Source organism: Protopterus annectens, chromosome 4.part0, assembly GCF_019279795.1.
Source record: "Protopterus annectens isolate FY-2018-M chromosome 4.part0, PAN1.0, whole genome shotgun sequence".
Classification (NCBI taxonomy): Eukaryota; Metazoa; Chordata; order Ceratodontiformes; family Protopteridae; genus Protopterus; species Protopterus annectens.
In genome coordinates, this window is record NC_056733.1 from 1461007995 (window position 1) to 1461024367 (window position 16373).

Below are 16373 nucleotides of genomic sequence, written 5' to 3' on the forward strand. Positions count from 1 at the left end.
TTTGCTAATACTGATCAGTGATGCCTTCCCTTTTTGGGATTTTGCTTTATCATTTAGTAGCTTCCTCCTTCTATTGTATAGTTTGTTTATGGCTGGGGTCCACCAGACAGGACGCCTGCCTTTGGAGGATTGGGTCTTGGTTTTATTTGGGATCGATGATCCATGCATTCCTGAAGGTGTTCATAGAATGCATTTATAAAGGATTCTGCGGTCTGGGCTGTATTTTCCACAAGGCCCGGGGCTTTGAAGGATTCCACCTCAGTTTTGAGGACTGTAAAATTTCCTTTAGAGAAGTTTTTCACTCAGGTTTTCTGCGCAGGGGCTGGGGTCGGGATGTGAATATCCAGTGAGATTAGTTTATGGTCTGATCTTACCAGTGAGGGATACACTTCTGGTCTGGAGCATAGAGTCCCCATGTTGGTGATGATCAGGTCCAGTATGTTTTCCCCTCTTGTGGGAGTGGTAACAAGTTGTTCCATAGCATTTGAGTTTATAAATTCTAGGAACCTTTGGGCTAGGGTGTTGGAGCTAGAGTAATGCTCCCAGTGTATGTTTGGGTAGTTGAAGTCGCCCAATATAATGGTGTTTGGAGAGACCTTCATATTTTCCAGTGTTCTCAGGAAGGCCGAGTGGGGTTCCTGGTTTTGGGAGGGTGGTCTGTAGCAGGCTATAAACTGGAAGGCAGTTTTACCCACTGTTAGTTGCACATGGATAGTCTCTGATGCTTCGTGCTTTGCCACCAACCTGGAGGTGTGGGTATCTTTGATGAATATCGATACTCCCCTCCTTTTGTGGTTCGGTCCAAGTTTTGGGGCGAAAAGCATGGTATGAGGTATAACCTGGTAGTGCTGGGGTGCTCTCGGGAGCCCTGAACCAGGTTTCTGTTACTGCACAGATATCGATGTTCTCCATGCTAAGGAGAGTTTCGAGTGCGTGCATCTTGAGGTTTAGACTTCTGGCGTTGAGTAGCATTACTCTTAGTTTCTTATCCCTTGTGATACCTATGGAGGTGGGTTTGTCTTTTGAGCCTTGCCTAAAAAGGCACTATGGGGTAGCAAGAGCCTTTGCCAATATCCGAAAGCCCAGGGTGACAGGTGCAAGCCGTCCCTAGCGAAGCATCGTGGCTTGTCGAGCATATCATCCCAAGCTGACAGGCATTGGATCCCCTTTGAATGACACCAGTACTTAAGCCAATTGTTGAAATTGATCATCTTGTCTTCATATTGTGGCATCATTCTTGGTGAGGGTAAGATGCTACTCAAGGTCATGGTCATACCGGCCTGGGCTACATGCTCAGAGAGCTCCTTTATGTCTCTTTTCATGTAGTCCAGGGAGGTACGTCTCAGGTCATTCACACCAGCATGGACAATGACTGAGTCATATTTGTACTTGCCTTGGAGTGACCTGAGTGCTTGTGTTATGTGGCGAGGGATGAAGTTGTCAGGCAGTGGGGGAAGAGGACAGTATAAAAAATAACATACATGATAAAAGACAATAAGTTACAATATCAAAAAGAAAGTATTGTATGGGCAGTAATAAAATGTGTACATGATCTTCATTTAAAAGACTCCCATCCTCAGTTACCTCATAACAGGGTACTATAATGTAAACCATAAGCAGGTAAAATGGTAACCCAGTAGTTGGTTTCAACAGAGAACATTTTACCTTTTAATATTATAATAAGCTTGAAAATGTTCCTGTGTTGGGTGACTAGGTTCTGGTATAGCAAAGTTCTGAAAAGTCTGCATTTAAAATTAGAAAACAAAGTAACAGTTAAATCAGCTTTCCAGAAGTTTTTACTCATTAACAAACAGCAAACACACAAAGAAGGGAGATACCAGGACTTATTATCATTGAAGCAAGGCCTGAAGGTTGTGTTAACTGCAGAGTGCCATGTGGCCAGTTGAATTATGCAGACTAGCTGTGTTCATCCTAAACAAAGCAGAGTGGAGGAACTGTGAGCGCACCACCACTAATGCAAAGGTGTGTGTGGGGGGTGGAGCAGTGAAATATCAGTGAAGTGGTAAGAAACAACAGAATAGGCTAATTTGGGCTACACCCTGGAAATGAAAACTGGCTCAATTGACATGGAATAACTAAGCTAACTGTAGCAGAATTGGTTCTGGAAGTCATTTCTTGAGTGGGGTGGACTCTCTCCTGCTTCTGAACTGACCCCAAGAACAGGCCCTGAGATGGTGTGGAGATGCACACAATGCCCTTGCTGTGTCCTTTTCAGTTGGAGGTTGTGACAGTAAATTAGAGAGTTATCTCAATGCAACTACTACCTAAAGACTAGAAGGCTCTGTCTGTTGTTTTTAGATATTCACTTAGTGGCTTTTCAGAGTGTCTGGTGTGAATGGAGTCTGAGAAGTGATTTTTTTTTAGATTTCTGTACTAATCATGTGTTGTCCATAATGAGCACCATGTTTAAGGATGCTCATAAGAGTACTTGTTACCAGAACACATTTAAGCCAGTATCACTGACTGACTTCATAATCCTGTTGTTATACTTAAGCCATATATTCAGGACAATCAGGTCAGGTCAGGAGCTGATTTATTAACTGACTGTACATTGTGAACAAAAAACTGTGGAAGGTGCTGAATAAACATACTAGTAACCCAGAACAGCACCTGAAACGACAGACAAAGGTACCCGAAATGTTGGGTCAAATACTTTATTGTACAACCATAATCACAAATCCAAAGTGCTCCAAAGGTTAAGCGCTTTCATCAACAAGAAATTGACTTCATCAGAGCAATTAAAAATATGCACACACCCTGTTTAAATACCATATAGCCAAACCTGATAGGTTACAAAAAATGTCAATCAAAATCAACATCACAGCAAAAAGAGTCCCTGATAGAAAATTCTTGATAGAAATTCTTAAAGGACATATAGATCTATTGAAAATGTATTAAAACATATTGGATGTTACCTGATATGTATTGGTAAAAGTAATAGAAGATTAAAATGTGCCAATAAAATATATACTGCAAAAGTGTTTCCCAGTAATAAAATACTAAATGTTAATTGAATAAATACCATTCAAGAATAAAAATATAAGATATATCTAAAAATAAAAATAATACAGAAGACAATAATCAACATCGACACTGTAAAAATATATAATATAATACACCACTAATCAAACTTGAGTTGCTTTCTCTTTTAGAGCTGGGGTGATAGAAATGAAATCATTCAAACCAGTGAAAATGCTGGCTGCCAAACGTAGTTGCCACATCATCTCTTTTTTATTCAAGATATTTTTCCAGTCACAACCCCTAGGATTAGTCTGTACTTCATCCACAATACCAAATTTAAATCCAGTAAAATTTGGGCATAATATGCTGTGTCTAAAGAGGGCATTGGTGTCTTTTTTTGTTTTTTATATCATATGTGTGTTTGTATATCCTAGTTTTGAATGCCATCTCTGTTTTGCCTATGTAAAAACCAGTGCATGTGTTGCACACAGCCAAGTAGACTATTCTTTTGGAACAACAATTTGGGAAACAATTTTGCAGTATATATTTTATTGGCACATTTTAATCTTCTGTTACTTTTACCAATACATATCAGGTAACATTCAATATGTTTTAATAAATTTTCAATAGATCTATATGTCCTTTAAGAATTTCTATCAAGAATTTTCTATTAGGGACTCTTTTTACTGTGATGTTGATTTTGATTGACATTTTTTGTAACCTATCAGGTTTGGCTATATGGTATTTAAACAGGGTGTGTGCATATTTTTAATTGTTCGGATGAAGTTAACTTCTTGTTGAAAGTGCTTAACCTTTGGAGCACTTTGGATTTGTGATTATGGTTGGACAATAAAGTATTTGTACCAACATTTTGGGTACCTTTGTCTGTCATTTCAGGTGCTGTTCTGGGTTACTAGTGTGTTTATTCAGCACCTTCCACAGTTTTTTGTTCAGTTGGGTTTTTGCGGACTCAACGAGTTATGGATTCCCTAGATTCATTTGGTGTACCTGAAGAAATTGGCCCTGCACAACCGTCAGAACTTTCAATTTAGAAAGCCGAGGTTGCGGAACTGAGGTTGGAGTTGAAAAATCTTTTTCATTTACTTACACCACATACAGACAACCTGCAAGTAAGTTCAGCTAAACCAAATCCCCATCTTGGGGATTCCCCACTTGATGTCAGTGAATCCCATGACGTGACCATTGTTGAAGGCATCCACCCACCCACCAGGAAGCCAGTACATCAAGATGTCACTTCTTTGGTGGATGTTCACTGTGAGGGTAATGCAGCTGCTCGTGAGGTCTCAAGGAGAGACAGAGAACAAGTTTCTGCACTGAAGGGCCTAGGTTCCACAAACAGAAAGAATGGAGTAGTTTATTTCAGAGATGATGTCCAGATTACCTGCATTGAGGAAACGAATAGAACAGCTACCTTTTCTAATCCACCGGATGCTACAGGTACTGTAGACTCTTTACATTACAAACTAACTGCTTGTAGTGATGGCTCAAGGGCTAGTCGAGCGACCTTCGTTACGGGTAACAACAACATAGAAAAGCATAGTGATGCTGGTCGCACCTTGACTAGCTCACCCAACACCAAGTCTAACATTAATTTAGATTTTGACTTTCTATTTCGAAAGGAATATAATTTTAAAGATAAAGGGTGGGTTCCCACCAACCCTCCAACTTGCAATAAATACAAAGATGAACTTTTTGTTTACAACAGTTTAAAGGATGCTATATTCGCATTTGAAAAAAAAAGATGTTTAAACTAAAAACTGTTGATATGGACATTGTGTATTTAAAAGAATGCATTAGTTTGAAAATAATACCACAGGGTTTACATATTTATAAATTTCCATTTGGTTTATTTTATGACAACAGTATGATTGAGGATTTTACTGGCATGTTTGATAGATGGGGCTTGGAGTTACTTGAAAAAAAATTTATTTAGAACAGATGAAGGTTAGAATACAGGAGGAGGTTACATATTTACACAAATGTATTACCACAGATCTGTTGTTTTCAGAATACGAGGGACTGTTTGGCAAGATGATTTTCAGGGTAGAAAAAAAGTGTAATGGTATCTTCCAGAAAAAGAAAAGGAATTTAGAGAGGGACATTAACCAGTACAAACACATGAATGTGTATCCCACTAATGGACTTTTTTTGGATTATGATAAAAATACAAGGGAACAAGTACATGGGTCAGAAGGGATGTTGTCCACCTGGACCCAGGAAATTTTCCTGGTGACAAGTTTAGTGACCAAGCAGATCCCGCGGATATTCATTTTGTAAGATGCTCGGAAAGAATAGCCAGCAGGAATATGAAAGGACAACAGACATATCATCAGGGAATGGGATTTCATCAGGGACCCCCCAACTCCATGAGGGGCAGACGCAGATATTAATGAATACCTCTAACAATATTGTGCAAAGTTATAAGGGGTTCAATATATACAATTACAGTGACCACACAATTACTGAAGATTATTTTTCTTTGTTTTTGAAAGGCTTCAAGTTTGTGCCAAATAAAAAACCTGACATAGCAGAAGTGCTTTTAGACATACACTTTTACACTAGGAAATTGAATTTTAAAATTTTATTTTTTAACAATGACAATGCACCCACCAAACACAAACCATTTTTAAAGAAAAATAGTGTATACAATCCTCCTTTGCACCCCTTGGTTGCTAGTTTTGAAAGAGCTGTTAAGGATGACATTTACCAGTTATGGGGGAACCACAAGAAGTTTCACAGTAATTTACACTCAAATGAAAGGAAATTTTTAAATGAATTAAGGGGTGACAGAAAAATACATATTATGACCCCTGATAAAGGTGGCAGTATGGTAATATATAACTCTGAAGACTACACGAATTACATGCAATCTATTCTTTTTTGTGAAGAGAAATATTCACAGGTATCTATACAAGTACACATTTCCTAGCAAAGAATTGACAGTTTTTTGAAAGAATATGTTTTAGAAAACAGAATCGACTTAGACACACATGAATTTTTGACTAATAAACACCCCAGGGTGCCTGCCATTTTCGGTATTCCCAAAATACATAAAAATATCACCCACCCAACCTTTAGACCCATAGTGGCAGGCAATGGGTCCAAGACACATAATTTGGCTGTTTTTATACATAGGGTGGTAAAGGATGTTTTAGATAGTATCCCCCACCTGTTGAAAGACTCCCGGATTTTTTTATCCAGAATTACCCCAGATTTATGGTCACTATATTTGATTTTTCTCACCACTGACGTCCAGGACTCGTTTCCCAGTATACTTAAGGGCGAAGGTTTGAGATATTTTAAAGAAGTTTTGTATACAAGTTCTAATTTAAGTCACGACAGAATCAAGTTAATCTGTGAGAGGATGACACTCATACTTAAAAACAATTATATATACTTTGAGGGGCAATATTATCAACAGATCACAGGAGTGGCCATGGGTGCGGCATGTGCCCCAGTATATGCAAATTTAGTCATGTTGGGCTGGGAACTGGAGTATGTTTTCAAAAGTAACTTTTATCAGGATATTGTTGCCTACAATCGATACCTGGATGATATTTTTTATTATTTGGAGAGGTACCATAGAGAATATTCCTAATTGTATTGAATATATAAATAATACTACTAATTTTGTTTTAATTCACTTATCAATTTAACTCATTTGAAATGAGTTACCTTGACACCTTAATCATCAAAGATTCTGATGGATTTAGGTCCAAAGTATTTCGTAAAAGCACCTTCTGTAACTCATATCTCCATTATGACAGCCACCATCCGCTCTTTCAGAGGAGAGGAGTTGTGAAAGGACAGGCTGTCAGAATAGCAAGGATGACCTCACATTCAGAAGATTTACAACAGGAATTTTGTACCTTAAAATTAATGTTCTTAGAACGAGGGTACCCTGAGGATTTAGTGACAAACACCCTAAATGAGGTTATTGAAGGATGGGGGGTCAAATACACACCTATACTGGGTAAGAAAGTTACAGAGGACCTCTCTACTATGGACCCCATTAACAACCCTTTAGACAACACTTGTAACCATACCCAGGCATGTGTAATACAACATAGTGCATTTTACAAATATATCAGAAATATAATGGACAAACACTGGAGTGTATTTAAGGCTGATAACAAAGTATTTAAGAGGGTGGGGGACAGACCCACTTTTTCTACCAAAGTGGGTAGAAATTTAAAAACTATACTGGAGGATAAACAGGTTTGTAGTGATGAAAACATGGAAGTAGGGATGAAAATTTGAGGTAACTGCAGTCAATGTAGGTTTATCATAAGAGACACAGTTATCACATTACCTAATTATTCAAACAGCAAAATTATTTTTAAAAAGGGAAATTGTTGTTCCAAAAGAATAGTTTACTTGGCTGTGTGCAACACATGCACTGGTTTTTATATAGGCAAAACAGACAGGGCACTCAAAACTAGGATATACTAACACATATGATATAAAAAAACAAAAAAAGACACCAATGCCCTCTTTAGAAACAGCATATTATGCTCAAATTTTACTGGATTTAAATTTGGTATTGTGGATGAAGTACAAACTAATCCTAGTGGTTGTGACTGGAAAAATACCCTGAATAAAAAAGAGATGATGTGGCAACTACTTTTGGCGCCAACATTTTCCCTGGTTTGAATGATTTTATTTCCATCACCCCAGCTCTAAAAGAGAAAGCAGCTCATGTTTGATTAGTGGTGTATTATATTATATATTTTTTACAGTGTCGATGTTGATTATTGTCTTCTGTATTATTTGTATTTTTAGATATACCTTATATTTTTATTCTTGAATGGTATTTATTAACATTTAGTATTTTATTACTGGGAAACAATTTTGCAGTATATATTTTATTGCCACATTTTAATCTTCTATTACTTTTACCAATACATATCAGGTAACATCCAATATGTCTTAATACATTTTCAGTAGATCTATATTTCCTTTAAGAATTTCTATCAAGAATTTTCTATCAGGGACTCTTTTTACTGTGATGTTGATTTTGATTGACATTTTGTGTAACCTATCAGGTTTGGCTATATGGTATTTAAACAGGGTGTGTGCATATTTTTAATTGCTCTGATGAAGTCAATTTCTTGTTGATGAAAGCGCTTAACCTTTGGAGCACTTTGGATTTGTGATTATGGTTGTAAAATAAAGTATTCTTACTGTTTCGGGTACCTTTGTCTGTAGTTTTAGGTCCTGATTGTACATTGTGTCAGGCATCTGGAGCAGCATGTAGATGGATTTGGGAAACCTAAATGTGCATTAAGAACATCATAATAATGCCTAATCACAGAAAACCTAAATGTGCATTAAAAAAACTTCCTAATAATGCCTAATGACTACTTCTGTGTAAAATGTATTCAATTCCCACCTCTAAAAGAACTTCTGACATATACCTGGGGAGATTATGGACATGGAGTCTGAATGGATCCTATTCAAGACTTTAGTAGCTATGGAAGCAGGGACATGCTGTGGCTGAAATGGGATTACTGCTTGTCATTGTAGTAACCACTGGAGACATTAAAGCCTTCAAACTGAAGCAAGAAGCCTTCCATACAATGCTAGTGGGAGGCTCTTCAGATATGAAATGTAGGTTCTGACAGACAAGGTAGAAAGAAGCAAAGGTTCAGATATAGGTGATATTAAGCAAGTTAATGAAGAATAACTTGTGGATGGCCTCAAAGAACTTTTGGCAAACCATCCTGCAACTCAGGAGAGGGAGGTAAGACATTGCCATGGCTGTTTACAAAAACTGTAGAGAAATGTTGACTTCAGCTGGGAACATTGCTGGGAAGTAGAAGAAAAAGTCTGAAGATCTCTGGAATCCATTGGAAATGTCCTCTTATGAAGAGGCACTGTCAGATACAACTGCCATTTATTATTTAACATTTATTATATATTTATTGCATTATTTTACCTGGGTAGAGCACTGATTAAAATGAATATTCCAGGCTCAGTGTGGGAGTAACACGCAGAAGGAAATGAAAGAAAAGTATTGAAAATGTTTTTTGTGATGCATACACAGGAATGTTTGCATTCATATAACATAAAGAAATACCTACTATTATGATAAAGTAAAGCAGATAGACATCAATACTAGATACACCTGCACTTTTTACAAGGCAAGTAATTGCAGTTTTCCCCTGCTAGGAAAAGTGGAGTAGTATAGTGCAGTAGTGCCATCTAGTGGCAAAGGTAGCACTACCAGTCATTTAAAGTTCTATTATTTGTAATCACAATAGCTAAATGTCAGCTAAGTGAAGCATTATTTAAAAAAAATTAAAAATCACTAAAATGGTAAGTAATAAATAGCCACTTGCAAATTAAATAATGCAGAAAAAATATCTAAAAATATTTAAATGAGAGATTTTTGTGCCCTGATATCTCTGTCAGACTAAAGTTGGAACTATATGTATTTCTCTACAACAATGTGCTCATCTTTTCAGTCACTAATTTAATCAGACATTGTCGGAGTGCATTATGTCCAGACAGAAAAAAATAATAATACAAGTAATTATCCCTTTTAACAAGGGTATTATAGAAAGCACATGGTTTAAACCAAAGTTAAGATGTGACGCTAATGTTATATTTTTTTAATATAATAAATCAAACTTAACATATCTCCCTTGTTGTTGGAAAGAATCTTTTGGCTCAGATGGAATAAGTGTGTGCCAAACTTGTTTCAGGTAACTTATCCAAATTCTGATATTAAAACAAATTTGACCTGCATATTTTGAAGATACATGGTTGTATACTGCATTACTCCTAGCTGTCCTTGTGAAACATTTTCCATTTGCTTATGCCTACATCACTGTGAATAAATTCCTTTTTACATGTTGATTTCTTCTATAGACAATTAATGGGTTCTAAATGACTGCAACATATTCTTCAACACTGTATCATCAGTAAATACATATTTTCTGTGTTGTACTTAGCAAAAGTAGAAGCTGGCAGTTCACTTTTTTGTTGTTGTTAATGTAACTGCTTTGCAATGAGTGACGTCTGCCCTCTACTGGATCTCTGCTTCTACTTGCTGTTGTTTCTGTTTCTCTTTACTTACATAACATCTGAAGAAATACTCATATCCTCTGTAAAAATATATAAAAAATGCTATCTCTGTAAGGTGTAATTTTAAAAGCATGATGGGAATGACAATTGTTAGCCATTGATATTTTACTGCCACTTGACTTATTCTACATATGCTGTGTCCAAATCCGTTTCCTTGATATACTGATACATTAGTCCATTTAAAATGGAAATTGAATTAAAAATTTTAATTTACTCTCAGACAAAATTACACTCGTACAGCAATCCCCCCCCCCCCCAAAGTACTAAATATGTCATGGAAAAAGAAACACTTTTGCCACTTAATCAGATTAAAATGAACATTTATTAAAAAGGGCTTTTTCAGATTCAGTCAGATAAATGTTGGTGCAGCCTGGGTACTAAAGTAATGCTCACAGCTGTACCTTTTCTTTAAAGAAGCATCAGATTATTGAAATAAGGCATGTCTGTATCATATCTTTCAAATGTCCAGAAATTTGCAGAATGTTCAGATTTTTTATTCACATTTTGGTCTGTTCCTCATAAAATGTGTGGGTTTCTGGCAAATTAATTTGGGCCGAAGTCACTAAATGATGATTGGCATTTGAGTTTCAGAATTAATATACTTCAGAAAATGTATCTTATAAATAAAATAAATATATTGCCTGTTATTCTAGCAAGTTTATAATAACAATTTTTAAAATCTGTCTCTAATTTTGGGCCTTTGTCCCCCATTATTTTTGGCTTTGTCCAGAATTCTTGCCCTAAGATGTTGAGAGGTATGTGTCTATAATGAATCTTGCTATATTAGAGCTTATCTCATTCTCTGTAAAAAAAAAAAAAAAAAACATAATATGTAATAAATGCACTGATGCACCAGTCTTAAATGTGGAAATGTCTAATCTATAAGCCAGGATTCATAGAGCTGTATTGCACATAGTAATAAGGCTTATACTGCATAATGGTGACGCACTGCATTGCTAACTATACATGAATATCCAAATGGCAACTGACTGCATGTCTAAGCAATTAGCTTTCTTTACTGTAGAAATTAGACAAATAAACAACTGCAACTCACGCCAGGTCCATTGACAGAGAGGGATAAAGCCCTGACTGCAGTGGAGATAACCTGAGTTCAGTTAGTGTCTTTGATGGCTATTGGAGCTGTCTTGCGAAGGATGAGCATGCCTATCCCCAGGGGGATGGAGACAAGCTGGAACTGTCCAGTGTTACAATTCCATAAAGGAGGAACATGGACATGCCTGTCCCCTGGGGGCTGGAGGCAGACTGGGACTGTCCAGTATCACAATCCTGTGAAGGAGGGGCAGCATAGCAAGGGGGATCAGTATATTCGACTACCAAACCCTGAACGTGGTAGCCCTCATCACAAGTGCACAGGAGCATTACGCTCACAAAGGGAGGGCATAGTTGCTGCCATGGTGATATAGATCACTTGTCCCCTGCCTAGGAAAGGAATTAGTTACCATACTAGAAAACATCCTCATTGCTGGAATGCCAGCAAAGGCATAAACTATCTCTGAGGCTGCATGCATGCCTACCTTCCCTGGCCAACTCTCAGTGTTACTGGGAAATACCCAGGGCAATGGAGATAGATGGGCCTGGCTGATAGAGGAGTTGTGATTGTTGGCAGGTACAGTGGGGAAAAAGCTTATAGAAAATGCTACTAGGAAACCACAGTAAAGCAGAGAAAAAGGCAAGCTGTAAAGCAAGGGAGCATTCTCATGCCAGCTCGAACAAATTTCATGAGACTAGATGGATCACAGAGTGTATGTTGTGTCAAGGCAAGCCACTCAACAGTGTAAAAATTGGTCCTAGGTGATTTGGTCATGTGACTAATTTTGCCAAAAAATGAACATTGGTATTTACCAGTGATAAATGGGTTGAGGATCCGGACTACTACGACCTACATCAGGGACCCATGTTAATGGTGGGGGAGAGCTATGTGTCCCTATTGGCCAATGTGTGCCCACCATAAAGCCCAGCAGTCCTTAGTCTATAAGCTTCTGGCCGGCCAGTATCCAGTTGCCCAGTTTGTCCTACCTGAGAAGTGTCCAGTTGCCCAGTTTATGTTACCTGAGATAGCTCTGCTGAGGGAAAACTGTATATAAATCCAATCAACCTCCCAAACATGAACTGAGGATTTCTACGCTCAGTATAACTTCACTGACAGGGTAGAGTTTGGAAGTGGATGACATGATGGTAAGAAGGAGACTGGATATCCTCTGTATCCAAGAGACAAGATGGAAGAATAGTGCAGAAATGTTACTTGTCTTGGGATCCAAAGTCTACCACTGAGGAGGAGGAGGAAGAAGAGGAAAACAGACTAGAAATGGTGTGGGAATTGTGGTGAGGTAGTGGCTTCAGAATACAGTGATGAATGTCATCAGAATTAGTGACAGACCCATGGGAATCCGATTCCAGTGTAATGATAGGGAAATATTCTTAATCTCAGCCCATGCCCTTCAGCAGAATTGTGATAGTGAGGAAAAGAGTGCATCCAGATAGCAGTTGCAGGACCTACTACATAAGAAAGGACAACATCAGTCTGTATTCATAATAGGAGACCTAAATTCACATATCAGGGCAGACACAACAGGATATGAGGACTGCCTGTGTCTACATGTGTGAGACAACAGGAATAAAGGAGAGGCCATTCCAGACTTCTGTCTGGCAAATGTCTTGATGGTGGCCAACACATGATTCAACAAGAGAGACAGTCACAGGATCACATACAAAAGTGGCCAACATGCAACTCGGGTAGACTTCTTCCTAGTAAGGAATGGGCATTGGGGTGGCATCAGTGAATGCAAAGTCTTCCCCAGTGAAACAGTCAACCCACAGCATAAACCTCTGGTTTCCACAATCAGTTTTAAGCAGTGGTCAGAGAAAGCCCTAAGGTCAAAGGTCAAAAGAAACTAGGTTGAAGACCTGGACGTTGACTGGAGAGAAAGCACAAGAGTTGAGGTAATGCTCAGGGCTCTAGCACCTCAAGAAAAAGAGGAAATAGGTGGAAATAAAGAAGAATGGCAGCACCTCAAGACAGTATGAATGAGGACTACAGAACAGATATGTGGCCAAGCCAGGTAAGGAAATAAGGTACACAAGGAAATATGATGGTGGAATGCAGAACTCCAGGAAGTCAACAAAAGAAAAGTGCAGGAAAAGTGGGAGACAGAAAAGATGGACTGGGCTAAGAAGGAATATTGGTTAGCTAACAAAGAGGCTAAGAGTCTGAGCAGTTGCAATGGCAAAGAACAAGGCATTAGATACTCTACCAGCTTCTGGAAAGTGATTCAGTAGATGGCACAAAGAAACTCTATCAGGTTGCAAGTAAAACGTAGGAAGATAAAGAATATAGTCATCAGACACCCTTCATAAGGGATGCAGCAGAAACCTGCTTCCCATTCCACAGGACATTAAATGCAAATGGAAGAAGTACTTCCAGCAGGTTCTAAATGAAGAAACCCCCCACAGAAGCTGTACTGCCCCAGACACAGCCTACAATGAAAGAAGAAGAGGATGCACCTAAGAAGAAGTAAGAACAGCACTACAGAAAATGAAGTAGACAGAGGCAGTCGGTAAATCACCCCTATAAGTCAAATATAAATCAAATTTGTGGGTCACATTTGGGTTGCACAACTTAGGCTTTTAAGGGCCTTAGTGGTCATTAGCTTAGTATGCACCTACGAAGCTATAAACCTATGAAAGTTCTGGAGAGGGTGATTGATAAAAGGATTCACAGAGTAGTAGAAAGGAAGATGGGAGATTAGTAATTTGGATTAAGATCAGGATGAAGAACAACCAACCCGATCTTTACAATGAGACACTTAGTTCAGAGGAGCATTCCTAGACTTGGAGAAAGCATATGGCAAGGTCCTAAGAAAGCTGATTTTGGCAGTTCTGTGATGGTTCAAAGTCCCAGAAACATTGGTAGAATTATTACAGGTTATGTACAAGGTATATCCTAAACAGTCATAATGCATACATACGCTGTGGGGATATCTGTAGTGGGCCTCTCTAACATCATAGCCCATTAACCCACTGTCATCTGTGGCCCCCTAGATGTCCCTATCCATACAGTCTGTGAAGTCTGTCCTTCCACCTGTATATTCTTGTCGGCTTCTGTGTGGCTTCCTCCCCAGCTGTATAAATGTACATGCCTGCCACTTCCTCTGGTCTGGGGTATCATTACAATACTACACTGTCTATAACATAACATATCACTGACATCTGGCAATTCACTGTTTGTAGTTGGCAACCTACTGCCCTCAGTAGTCACTGGCCTGCAGTTATGTCTATTACTTCCATAGATGTTATCATGTTCACAGAAAGCGACAGACAACAGAAGCAGTTCAACTTAAGTCAAGCTGTGAATGACATCATGATGCATGCACTGAGGTCAAAGGGGTGCTGCCTGTTCAGTAACTGCTATGGGACCACATCTGGGAGACACTGATCCATGAAATCAGTGCTATTGGTGGGTGAAACTGCACAACACAGCAGTATCAGAGATGTGTCACTGACACAGTCAGGGAGGTCTGCAAGAAGCCACACAGCATAGTGATGCAGATGTTGTCAGATGGGGTAGACACCTCCCACTGAAAGTCTGACTGATGAGCAGGAGTTCCTCTGTCCCTGTGTGGGGATGATGAAGGCATCATACCTGGTGAAGTTAATGCAGGTTCTGGGAATGGCTAAGCCTCGCATATCTTAGAAAGAAATGCATCAGGTTAGTAACTATACTGATTGTGTATCCAGAGGTAAAGCACAGCTCCTATACAGGGAGTAAGAAGTCCATATAAACCACTGTGCATGTTTCCCATAAGTAAGTTTAGGTGTGCAGACACATAGAAATGGCATCAGAAGTCTGTGCTTCTTCTACATCTGCATATTCTCTACTGCTGTTTGTATGCATAACACAGGAAGTTGGCTGTAGCATGGGTGTTCAGATTCTCTCTATTCTGTCTTGTAGTGTATGTTCATAGCTGGACCCCTGCTATGGTGACACTTGCACAGGCATGGTCAGGACAGCAGGCTGATGTCAGCACTTATGTAGAGTGTAACTGATGCTGAGATATAGGCTGAGTCACAGTCAGATGACACATAGGCACTGTCTGCCTCCCTCCTGTATGGTCGTTCACCCACAGCTCAGATTGAATATATAGCCACACCCACACCTGAGCTATAGCATGAGCACTCACCATCCCAGTCGGGGGGGGGGAGCAGCTACTCAGTAACTGAGAGCACTAACACATCTCCCTCTGAGGATGTAGCAGCACAGGAGCACACTGCATCTAGTGTAGCTATACCCACTATATGGCAGCTTAGCAGAGGATCCCAGCACCATGACATGTTTGTTACAGCTAATGCCTGATATGTGTACAGTGCTAAGGCTTGACCAGAGGATGTATACAGGTATCATTCAAACACATCAGGGTTGTTACAAGACCTTTCAGGACCCTTCACTGTCCTAAATATGAGAATGGCCTTGCTGTTGGCCACGTGGGGGTGAATTCTTAGGTGCTCCACCCTAGGGGGAGTGTAGGGAGACACAACTGATCTCACCACTTTTTGTCTCCAAAGAAGGCTAACCACTAGTGTTGAGCAGCATTCTTCCCTCACCAAGAATGCTATCTCAAGTTCCAAAATAAACTGGCTACTGTGATTGACTTGTTTTTCTTGTATCATTTTAGTAGGATCCATTTTGTCTGCTCAAAATCAGAAGACTAACATGCCTTCCTGCTGTGCTAGGGTAACCTGTACCTCCCACCAAATGTTTTTGCATACTGGCTAGAATATTTGCTTTCCCATAGTGACATTTTTAGGCAATGATCAATTCATGAACATACCCAGCTAGCAAATTTAAATTCACAAAACATAGGGGTTGCTCTGCTCAGTGCTATGAGCTTAAACAATAAAATGTCTGAGCTTCAGGCCTACCTCACCCTTGAAGATATCCATGTTTGCATTGTTACTGAGACCTGGTTTCAGTGCAACAATAGTATTCCCTCCTCACCAGGGCACTATGCTAATTATGCATCCAGAACCACTATAATCTGTAGAATCATATCCATATTTATCAGAAGCCCAAACATCTTGTGTCAGCTCTTATGTGACACCAGTCTAGGACTTCTGTAGGTCATAGTGTATCTCAGCAAAGCCACTTTCTATTTTACTGCCAACTGTATGTCCCTTTCTGTGTCCCTTGTGTATACTTAACTACCTAAGTCAGAAGCACTAATAATTAAGCCAAATATTTATATTATGCATTAATTTCATTACCA